Here is an 11,931-nt window from a genome sequence, read left to right as displayed (position 1 = left end):
ACCCATCAGAGGACCCACCTGGTTGGACCAACCCATGAACCCCAAGAACTGAATAGAGGGAATCAGAGTATCATCGGGTGGTGGGAGGGGTGCTTTTGGGAAAGCACTGCCACCTATCCCCAGACATCGCTGGACGTCATCGCACCCACCAGTGCAGGTAAGGTAGCAGCCGGGGCAGGGAGGTGACAAAACTGGGGGGGGGGGTGGCACATGCTAGATCATATCCCCTCCATCAGCAGTCTCTCTGCCCCCTTGCTGTTCTTTGACTTGTGCCAGCGACAGAACTGACACAGGTCCAAGGAGATTCATAGCGGAGCAGGAGACTTCAGGAGGGATAAGGGGATTTTATCTGCTTTCATTTCCTCTGAAACCTCCTGGTCTTGCACTCCCCCCCTCACTGGATACAGTGTGCTCCCTTTTTGTGCAGCTGCAACAGCGGGGGGGGGGGGAATAGAATTGGGCTCTCAGTGCCCTTTACAACAAACCTGTAAGGTAGGTGGGTATAATTATCCCCATACTGTAGATGAGGGGCTGCCATATTTCAGATAAAAGATGAGTGCCTAGGGCCACCTAGTGAATTCATAGCTGAAATGAAATTTGACCCTGAGATGTCTTGATTCACAGCTTTTACTCTCTTAGATCCTGTGCCAGGGGTTCTCAAACTGGTAGGTTATGACCCACCAGTCCAAGAAGACCTGTCTCTGCCCTCTTAAGCGTTGGGGCAGGGGATGGCAGCAACACAATCCCCAGGATCATGCTGCCACTGGGGACCAAGGGGCTTTTAAAAAACATACCCCTTCATGTGCCAGCTTCTAGGGGGGTGCAGGGAGCCCTATGGAACCTTCTGCAGGGCTCCCCATGCCTCAAAACAATGAAAAAAATGTGATTGTGACCCATTTCCAGGTTGCGATCGCGAAACCAGAAGTGGGTCGCAATCACATTTTTTCACTGTTTTGAGGTGCAGGGAGACCTGCAGAGGGTTCTACGGGGCTGCCTGTACTCCCCCCCCCCCCAGACTGGTGGGTGAAGGAGTAAATTGGAAAAAAAAAAAAAACCTTGATCCCCAGCTGCAGCACAATTCTGGGGATTGAGCCATTCCCCTGCCCTCGCAGAGACTCACCAGGGTTCTCAAACTCCCAGTGAGTTTGAGAACCACTGCCCTATGGTATACCAATTTTGAAGATATTATTACCCGAGATCTTTTGACATATTTGCCAGAAACAGGTCTCCCCCCCCCCTTTTTTTTTTGTGGGGAGTGGAAGACAAAGCAATTCTGTCACAGAGTGGACCCAATATATGGTTTCTTATCATAGCACATAAAATAGAATGTAATACGTAGCAGGTAAGATCTACTTTGCCTTGACCCACAAAAAGAGATATCAGATGAATCAGTAGCTTCGTATATCTCTTTCCCAAATGCATTTTGTGCTCAGTTTGAGAGAACAAAGCCATAAAAGGCCTTTTTAATTTACTGTGATTGCGGTTATAGAGAGTTTTTGAAATTGAGTCTATTTTGTGTACTTTACCTTGGGGAGGCATTAATAGCTGCTAAATCCTGTTATTTTGAAATATCTTGAATTTATTATTTTATTTATAACTCATTTTTAAAAAATAATAGCACTCAAAACAGCTTATAGAGGGCTCCCAGTGGTCTCTCAACCAAGCACTGATCAGGTCCAAACCAATTAACTTCTTCAACTATGCTATATCAGGAAGTGTTCCCAGAACATCCATTCCGGGCCTCGCCATTTAACAACGTATTTTGCATGAAGACACTCTGGATTGGCCAATTTCAAAATGAAAGGAACATAAGGCTGAAGAAAACTGCAAGCCATTAAAGACGGCAAGCGCTGAGAAGCATTGTAGCAGTAGCTACCCCTTTATACTTATGGTATATAGCAGTATTTTAGGGAAAAACAAAGAATTGCAGATGTACTACTAGCTGGGTTGCCAACAGACTCAAAAACAGGTGTGGTCTGCTTTTGTGCTTTTCGTGGAATGGAGATAACATCCACTCATCTGTTGGTATCTGTGGATGGTGATCTAGTTTTCATAAACAGCAGACTGGACTACTTCAGATTCATATGCTCACATTATAGGTGGAGAGTCACATATGATAGATTATCAGGGTTTATTCAGTATGTGGAGAATTCAGCAGAGCAGACAGTCATCTGAGGCTTTTTCTGCAGTCTGAATTGAGATAGGTCAGAAACAGGTTTATCACTTCATTGACCGTTTGTGGGAACAAGGCCCATGTATCTGTCAAAGCACTGTCCAGAAGCACTGTCCAGTCAAAAAACAGCCAGGCTTAAATTATTTAATGATTTAATTATCTTTACAAATGTATTCTGTAGGCCCTGCAATGTAGGAGTTCAATCTTTAACTGGCTTAATTGGAAGATCAATAAACTAAAACTTCAGTTGACTCATGGGTGAGAGTTCTCTGGGACTGACAATTTAAGGTTCAGCTGCTGTGGCTTCCATGGTATTGTCACCTCACATGTGACTGCATGTTGGCTGGGGTCTCTGATTTGGCATGGCCATGCCCCCAAATCACCCCTCACACCATTATGATCTCCCTCGCATCATTAATAATAATAATAATAATAATAATAATAATAATAATAATAATAATAATAATAATAATAATAACAACAGGTATTTATATACCGCCTTTCTTGGTCTTTATTCAAGACTTTATTCAAGGTGGTTTACATAGGCAGGCTTTATCTAAATCCCTATTTAAATAGGGATTTTTACAATTTCAAAGAAGGTTCTTTCTTTCAAGAACCACTACATTCAAGGTGTTTCAATCCGATCTGGCTTCACATTCTGGCCTCCATCCTCCCATGCTCAGAGCAGATGGAATTGCTCGGCTTCAGCTTGTCAGCTGCTCCAAGGTCGCACGGTGCCGGTGGCCTCGAACTGGCGACCTTGTGGATGCTATCTTCAGGCAGACGGAGGCTCTACCTTCTAGACCAGACCTCCTGCCCTGTTCTCAGCCTTGCAATAGCCCTAATGGTTGATTCAGGACATGTCTTACCCCTGATTTTTGTAGAAAAGATGTGGTTAAGGGATGCTGAGAGAAATCAACCCTAGGAATCAATACTGACCCTGAAGCTCAGTAGCAGCCCAATCCTATGGGCCCACATTCCAGTGGTGTAGTAAGCTTTACGGTGGTTACAAAAGCTGAACCACCATTTCGCGCAACAAGCAGCCTCCAGAAAAGCCCCAGCTCTGATAGGTCAGCATGGGGGTAGGGAGATAGAACAGGAAGGGAAGGGGAGTAACAGATGGGTGGTATCAGTTGCAGTAGCTCCACTGATATCCTATCCCCCTGCCCGGTCTTGATCCATCTATCTGGGCCCACTTGGACTTGTGCCAGCAATTGCTGGTGCAAGTTCATGTAGCCCCATCAGGACAGAAGAGGCTTACCCCTGGGCAAGGACCATCTGACCCCATATGAGGTGGCCCACCTCTTAAGATCCACTGGAGGATTCCACTTGTAGAGGCTGCTAACATTTGGTGTTTTGATTGGCAGCAACATGGAGACAGGGCTTCTCCGCGGGGTCCTGCAAAATGGTGGTTCCCTTCTTCCTGAATTGTAGTTCACGCTTCTTTGTGGGTGTTCTGGTGGCACCTGAAGACTCTCCTGTTCTGCTCTACTTAGTCTGACTTTCTCTAATTTCTCCCTCCTTGCAAAATTTGAATTGATGCTGTTTTTTGTGGCTTTTTTTTAATGCAAAGTTTATCCAGCTTAAATAATAGTTAGCATGAACACCTCTTTTTGGGGGGAGGGGGAAAGGTGGGTTATGAATATGGTAAATAAATAATGTTGGAAATTCCTGGAGGCCCTATTAACATTTCCAAGATTGCTTCAGTAATCATCTGGAGATCGATGCTGATTCCTGGAAACTCCAGGGCCAATGGAGGGTTGGCAACCCTAATGTCCAGCCAACTATTTTTGCCAGAGATTCCTAATGGGGAATGGTGGGGGGCAGGAGGGATAGAGAAACAGCTGCAGGAATATGCAGTCCATCTAGGCTTTACCACACAGCTATAATGCTGACACAGTGTCACTGAGGCTGACGTCCCCAGTGTTGGTTGAGTCCCACTTCAAATAATATAGCTGCTATACCTCAGTCAGGAGATGCTGCTTGCCGGCAAGTGCAATTGTCTGAGTGGGCGATGAATCTGCTTCGGTGCCACCACCATATCAGAAATGGGTGGCTTTGAGGCTTACTAAACGTTATTTAGATTTTTACCTCTTTTGGGAATTTTTCCCTGGGCTTCGTCATACCAGTTACTTGAGGAAAAGCTCCATGTGTGAAAGAACGCTGTAAATATTGCTGCTTAGTACTCCACACTTTTAACACCATTGAAATCAGCTGTTTTGCACTGTGGAGGATATAAAGCGGTTCCTATCGCTGTTTATTCCATCATGGTCATATTAAATAGCATCCTGGTTTTCCTCCACCTATGCAGGTAGTTCTTTCCTTGTCTATTCTGCCCCATCTTCCCCTGTTCACGGAAGTCACAACTTCACCATCACCTCTTCTTCCATTTAGAAAGCTATTCTTCTGCTCTCAATCCTAAAGGTTCTGCATATTTGGTATTTCTTGGTAACATTAACTACCCTGACAGAAATGAGTAGCAAGGCCTACAACGCTTTACAGTAGTGGTTCTCAAACTTAGCTTCATCACAGCACCCTTTTTATGGCACCCTGTCACCATGGCGCCACGCCATGGGAGAACAAGGCAGCTGCCGGCACGTGTGAAAATCGTGCAAGATCTCATGTGATCTTGGCCCAGTTACGATGGCTGCCCAGCCAAGAAGGTGGCACCGAGAGAGCTGGGAAGAATTTGCCACTGGGGAGGGATTTGTGAGTTTGCCATAGTGCCCTCAGGTGCTACAGTGCATAGCTCAAGAACCACTGCTTTACAGTGTCAAGTGAAACTGGAGTCTAGGAAAAGCCCTGACATCTGTAGTTAATAGTCTTTAGCTAATTGTTTACATCTAAATGTCAAAACAGATTTTACTTTTGGTTGGTTGGCAACCTTCAGTCTCGAAAGACTATGGTATAAGCCTACTGCACCCGGTATTCCCAGGCGGTCTCCCATCCAAGTACTAACCAGGCCTGACCCTGCTTAGCTTCCGAGATCAGATGAGATCAGGCATGTGCAGGGTAACAGTTGCTGCTTTATCACATGGTTTTGAGGCTTATCTAGTTGCAATTCCATATGGATATTTTCATCTGAGGATTGTTTTTACATGTGGTAGACACTTTTTTTCCCCCTCCTCAGGCTGTGATTACAGTCTTTTCCACCTGGATCACTTAGCGCTTTATAGGAGATTCAGGGGCTAATGTGTTCTGCCTTAGTGTTTACTCCTCCGGAAGTAGGCATGAATACCTCCACAGGTTGATGGGTACAGACAGGGGTAAGACCTTGTTGAAATTTCGCATGAGAGAACAAATGCATTCTACAAATGTTAGACTGTATTTTCACATGGAAAACAATTGTGGAACAAATTCCACCTGAGTGAATTCCCACACAACAATTAAATGGTCATGCTGTCTCTGAATTGTGTAGGGTAATAGTGAAAATGATCAACTTTCTTCTTGACCATCCCACAAGCTTGAGGTGGAAGCAACCACAGTCTTGAGGTTCATTATTACAATAGGGAAATGGTTATTCGACAAGGTTCCAGAAGCCCTCAAGCAACAGTAATTGTATAATCTCTGTTTTAAAGAAGAAAACAGATACAACACGTTGCAGAGGATAGGGGGGCACTTGATGTGGGGATGCTGCTTTTAATAGCAACCATGTATTGTGTGTGATGTGCATTTTTGGTTTGAGCTGCAGAAGTATGTCTAGAAGTTGTCAGATTCAGCTGTCTGCTTTGGGGTCAGAGAGGCAAGTCACATCAGTGACATTATTGCACTTTAGTGAACTATGCCTATATACTCTATACTTAAAGACAAGAGTCTAATACAGAGTGAAGTGAGCTGAAGCCTCTTTGAAATGAATGGACATAGAGCCTAATCCTGAGCTCTTCTGTGCTGGTGTTACAAGTGTACCCCCGGCACTGCGTGTCATAAACATGCCATAAAGCATGTTTATCGCACCCTTCATGTAGGGATTGCTGTGCTGGCCCAGTGTCAGTCAGTACTGAGTCCGGCACCAGACAGACATCACCCAGAGCAAGGGAAAAGCTCCAGGCGGCGGTAAGATTTGTTGGGGTGGAGAGGAGGTGTTCCGGGGTGAAAGAAGGTGGGAGAATGTGGGGTGCAGGGGAGGAATTAGGGGAGGGACCGGCGGAGCCTGCTTTGCCGAAGCCAATGCTCCATGTTTGGCTGAAAAGCCCAACATGGCACTCCACCAGTCCGCACCAACAAAATAGCTGGTGCAGACTGAAGGAGACCCTTTGCGGGACCTGCACCCCTCCCCTGAAGAGACTCCAGTGACTCTGTGGTGCCCATAGGATGCAGTGGTAGCCATTTTGGCACCGCTGCTCCTCTGGGCGCTGGGCAGCTTAGGATTGGACTGCCAGGCTGTAATGCTATGTACACTTACCTAGGAGTAAGCCACTAAATTCAATATGACATGCTTCTGAGAAGACATACATAGGATTGCAACCTTAAGTGCATAATTTTGGCTTGGGTTGTGGCCAAGGTGTTTTCCATCAAAATTTGCTTTCAACTCATACAGTACCAAATATTGAAAGTTTTCAATTTGAGAAATACTACATCATTTTGGCCACAGTTTGAATTATTTTAGAATTGTTTCCCTTCAAATTACTGACTCCAAATCTAGAGCCTTCTGAACTTTTGAATATACCTGGAAAGGAACAATCTGTAGTCATATTTACGAGAGTACTAGCTACATAAAAAAAAACAGAATAGAAAATCAAAGGCCCTCTTTTTCATTGGCCTTTCCTACTTCTACCTGATTGAAGTTCATAATTCTCTAATCAGCCTGCTCAACAAAGTAAAATCTGTTTTAACCCACAGCCTGAGCTATTTCAGTGAAATGTAATGATTTAGATTAGACTGATGAAACCCGATGATGAATAATTTAACTTTCACGTGATATATAAAATATACCTCTCATACAAATTATCAGTGTTGATAAGTAATAGTTGGCTTTGAATTGTAATTCATATTTCTATGGATTATACAGAAAAAGGATTTGTAATTGGTAATAATATTCATTTGGGCATGATTCATTTCATTTCAGCCTGGAAAACACAGGCAGTCATCTGGATAAAAATAATGAAAATAATCTCTCTGGTAGTGAAATTTCCTCATAAGATAAACTGGTTTGTGCTGGGCTTCTTCAAGTGTATGTGTTTGGCAAAGTTAGCATAAGTAGGAATGTTGAATTTTATTTGCTTTGAGCACTTCCAGGTGGTGTGTCCAGTCTGGGATTGTCATATTTCGTTCACTTGCTCTTTATGAGAGGGTTCGCATGACATCGCCATCCTTCCATTGGTTGGCAACCTTCAGTCTCGAAAGACTATGGTATAAGCCTACAGCACCCGGTATTCCCAAGCGGTCTCCCATCCAAGTACTAACCAGGCAAGACCTTGCTTAGCTTCCAAGATCAGATGAGATCAGGCATGTGCAGGGTAACAGTTGCTGCTCATCCTTCCATTGTCCACTTGCATTTTCCACACTTAAAGTACGATCCTATACATCAGTGGTTCTCAAACAGAGGTGTTGCAACGTCCCAGCCAGAGAGCCCTGACTACTTCCCCCTAAAGGGGCGGGGGGGGGGCAGGGAAGGCAGTAACGTGATCCCCAGGATCATGTCGCTAAGGGGGGTGCAGGGGCTCACGTTTACTTACCAGTCCCTGCGGCAGCCTCCAGGGGGTGCGGGGAGCCCTGCAAGACCCTCCACAGGGCTTCCCGAGCTTTAGAAATTGAAAGTGTGGCACAATCAGTCCACTTTTCTGAAGGTTGGGGAGCTCTGTGGAGGGTCGCGCAGGGCTCCCCGCACCTCCGGGAGGCTGCTGCAGGGACTGGTAAGTACATGCCAGCCCCTGCACCCCCCTCTTTGCGACACAATGCTGGGGATTGCGTTGCTGCCTTCCCCACACACACCTCCCTGGGAGTTTGAGAACCGCTGCTATACGTGTTCACTTGGAAGGAAGTCCCACTATGTTCAGTGGGGCTTACTCCCAAGTAAATGTGCATAGGATTGCAACTTAAATTATTAGTGCAGAATATCCAGCTTTTGGGAGAACAGCACTGCATCAACACAATGATCTCATGTGTGAACTGTTCTTAATGCAAATGTTTGACTTTTTTGACAGGCACATGCCAGAAACAGGGGGAAAGGGCAGTCTGTTGTGTCACCCAAATACTCTACATCTTTTGTGGTATGGAAAAAAAATGTTTGAAAAATCATTTGCTGTATTGAACTCATGGTGGCGAGGAATGGGCAGGACTGCAAACGTTGTCTGATTCCTTCAGCAAGAGATTATTACAGAATATAATGATACCAAATGGTACAATAGTACATTTGTTTAATGCAAATCCATGTTGATCCATGCAGGTGGATCAGGCCCAGGAAGGGAGTTTAGATACAGCGTGGGCTGGCACCAATCCTACCTCCTCCTCGGACCAATCCACCCAACCCATCCCCTTTGCCACCCCATTCCAACCTTCTCCCACCCCATTTAACTTTCTCCCCACCCTCCACCCACCCCTGCGCTGGACTTACCTACTCCAGCAGGACTCTCAACAACCACTGGTGCCAGTTGGAAGACTCTGGGTCTTCGTGCTGGCACACCTGGGCCTTGCACTGTCGCAAAGCACTTTAGGGCACATTCGTGACAGTGTAGGCTCGTGGAACATGTGTTCCACTGGCTCAGGCCCTTGTCAGGATTGGGCTGCAAGTGTCACATCTGGATAATTTTGTACACCAGTACTCTTCCTCAGAAGAAATTTGAAGTGAAGAAGGCCAATTCTATGCTTGGGATCATTAGAAAAGGTATTGAGAACAAAACAGCTAATATTATAATGCTGTTGTACAAATCGATGGTAAGGCCACACCTGGAGTATTGTGTCCAGTTCTGGTCACCACATCTCAAAAAAGACAGTGGAAATGGAAAAGGTGCAAAAGAGAGCAACTAGGATGATTACTGGGCTGGGGCATCTTCCTTATGAGGAAAGGCTACGGCGTTTGGGCCTCTTCAGCCTAGAAAAGAGACGCCTGAGGGGGGACATGATTGAGACATACAAAATTATGCATGGGATGGACAGAGTGGATATAGAGATGCTCTTTACACTCTCACATAACACGGGGACATCCACTAAAATTGAGTGTTGGGAGAGTAAGGATAGACAAAAGAAAATATTTCTTTACTCAGCGTGTGGTTGGTCTGTGGAACTCCTTGCCGCAGGATGTGGTGATGGCGTCTGGCCTGGGCGCCTTTAAAAGGGGATTGGACAAGTTTCTGGAGGAAAAATCCATTACGGGGTACAAGCCATGATGTGTATGTGCAACCTCCTGATTTCAGAAATGGGTTATGTCAGAATGCCAGATGCAAGGGAGGGCACCAGGATGAGGTCTCTTGTTATCAGGTGTGCTCCCTGGGGCATTTGGTGGGCCGCTGTGAGATACAGGAAGCTGGACTAGATGGGCCTATGGCCTGATCCAGTGGGGCTGTTCTTATTTTCTTATGTTCTTAAAGTGCAGGTGCTGGAAAATGCCCTTCCTGGGGGGAGGGGGGAACAGGGGGACGACTTGTTGACATTCCTTGCAAAAATGTTTATTTACTGCCCTCACTTAACATCACTCTCAACTTCCTTCACTTGTCTCAGTGATGTCATCACATAGCCAAAAATGACTGACTGCACAACTTTCTGATCTTATCTGATTCACAGCACATGGTATCACTCACGCCAGTAATCCAGGTAGGACAAAGCAGCAGCTGCCATCACAGATACAAAGCAGAATAGCAGGATTGAAATCTTGTGTGGGTTGTTTTGGAAAAAATATGTGCCTGACCAAAAGTGCTAGTTTTACCCCCAAAATTGAAACCGGAGAGTATTCAATGCAGTTCTATTTAAATCTGGGTGCATGGGGGCTACCCTGTATAGTGAACTGTTCAGCTCAAGTTCCTAACTGGTAGTTATCATAGCAACTACTTCAAATTTTCCAGGCAGTTACAGCTACCTCTATTTCTCCTGTTTAAAAAACAAACAACAACAACAAAAACCAAAATTCTTTTTCTCAATAGCATGGAATATAAAACAGAGCAGTTCCATGTGGGTGGGCTGAAAGCATAAATGTAAAGCAGTAAAACAGAAGAATGTATTTACTGCAAGGAAATCAGAGATTGTGTGGCACTTTTGATGTAAGGGGAAAGAAAGTCATTCAAAGTCAAAATAAAAAGTCACCTTTTGTTGCCTGCAACAAAGTGCAGACAGACCCAGATTGAAAACTCTACCAAAGATTGCAGTTTCCATCCCTGGCATCTCCAGTTAGGGCTCTGAAACCCTGGCCAGACACTGTCAGCCACTGTAGGAAATACAGTAGCCTCTCCATACCAGCAGACTGTTTCTGCAGTTTCAGTTATCCGCAGTTCATGAATTCTCCCCGTCATGTTCTATTACCCCCGTCACGCTCATAACTCATCTGTCTTAGGGCCCAATCCTATCCAACTTTCCAGCACTGGTGCAACCGCCATGTAGCCCCGAGGTAAGGGAACAAATGTTCCCATATCTTGAGGGAGGCCTCTGTGACTGCCTCCCCACCACATGATGCAGTGCATGCTCCATTGGCGCCAGCACTGAAAAATTGGATAGGATTGGGCCCTTAGTTCTCTTCTTTCTGTTTGCAGGCCTCCTGTTGAGGCCTGGTCCTGTGCTGTCTGCCTGGTCCTCTCACTGTCCATTTGCAGCCTCCAACCTGCTTCCTTCCTGTCTTTGTTGGTAGCCCTCCATCCCACTACCAAGAAGTGGGTTTCAGGGCTGCCAACAGATTCGGACAGAGAAAGGTCCCAGACAGCGCAACAGTGAGAACACTACCGGAATGCCTTGCAGCGTCCAGTCACTCCCCAGAATGACTTGCACTGACAGTAATTGGGGTTTGCTGCTATCCGTGGTTTCAAATATCCACGGTGGCAGTGGGACTGTATCCTCCCACAGATGCTGCAGGACAACAATACTAAACTTGATGGATGGTCTGTCTCACCTGAAGGCAGTTTCATATGTTAAAAAAGGCACACCTTGGCACTAGCCTTTTTAAAATCCCGGTTCCAGTTCCGGAAGGGAGGGGGAGCAGATGCCTGGTCATTATGCCAGTCAGGCATGTGTTCTCCACAATACAGGAACAATAAGGAAGTGCCAGGAAGTTCCAGTGCAACTGGAAATCCGACTCTCCAGTTCTTGCCTTTTAATTGGAAAACACTTCCCCATTTGCAAAGATATATTCACTGGTTTTGGGATGGACCCAATCAGCCTCACACTGCCGTAGCAGGCATGGCTTGTGGAAAAGCCAATCAGCGACATTGTGTGTGAGCTAAAGCAGCCTCTGATCATGCAAATGAATGTTGCAGGAGAAGATCCAGTCACTGTTTGGCTGGTCTCTCATTACAATGAAAACAAACAAAAAAAGTTCAGAATCATTCCAGGATACTCCAGGCTGAGTTGGCAGCACTGAAGTAAGAGGATGAAAGCAGGCTGGTAGAGGGAGTTTTTGGCTGCCTGTGTGACAGGGAGTGCATAGGTCTCTGAGGCTCCTTTTTGCAAACTGGCTGACTCCAAGAGAGAGCTTGAAGCCCCGTTCAAAATGGATGTTAGCCATGCCCATCTGATTAAACTTTAGAAATGGGGCAGATCGAGGCCTAGTCTGTCACACCACCATAGAGTTGTAGTACAAAATGCATTTAAGAAGGTTCCAGACATTTGGAATGAAGGGG

The 11,931-nt window shown here is 45.6% G+C and overlaps 1 pseudogene; it reads right to left on the bottom strand.

The window, feature by feature from the left end:
* Positions 1–5,083: 5,083 nt before the first annotated feature.
* On the bottom strand, positions 5,084–5,197 carry LOC136642246 (5S ribosomal RNA; annotated as a pseudogene).
* Between the last annotated feature and the right edge of the window lie 6,734 nt (positions 5,198–11,931).

The sequence above is a fragment of the Tiliqua scincoides genome, chromosome 2 (genome assembly GCF_035046505.1).
Source record: "Tiliqua scincoides isolate rTilSci1 chromosome 2, rTilSci1.hap2, whole genome shotgun sequence".
In the NCBI taxonomy this organism is placed as follows: Eukaryota; Metazoa; Chordata; class Lepidosauria; order Squamata; family Scincidae; genus Tiliqua; species Tiliqua scincoides.
The sequence above is the reverse complement of the archived record's forward strand: the minus strand, read 5'-3'. Positions and strand labels throughout refer to the sequence as shown.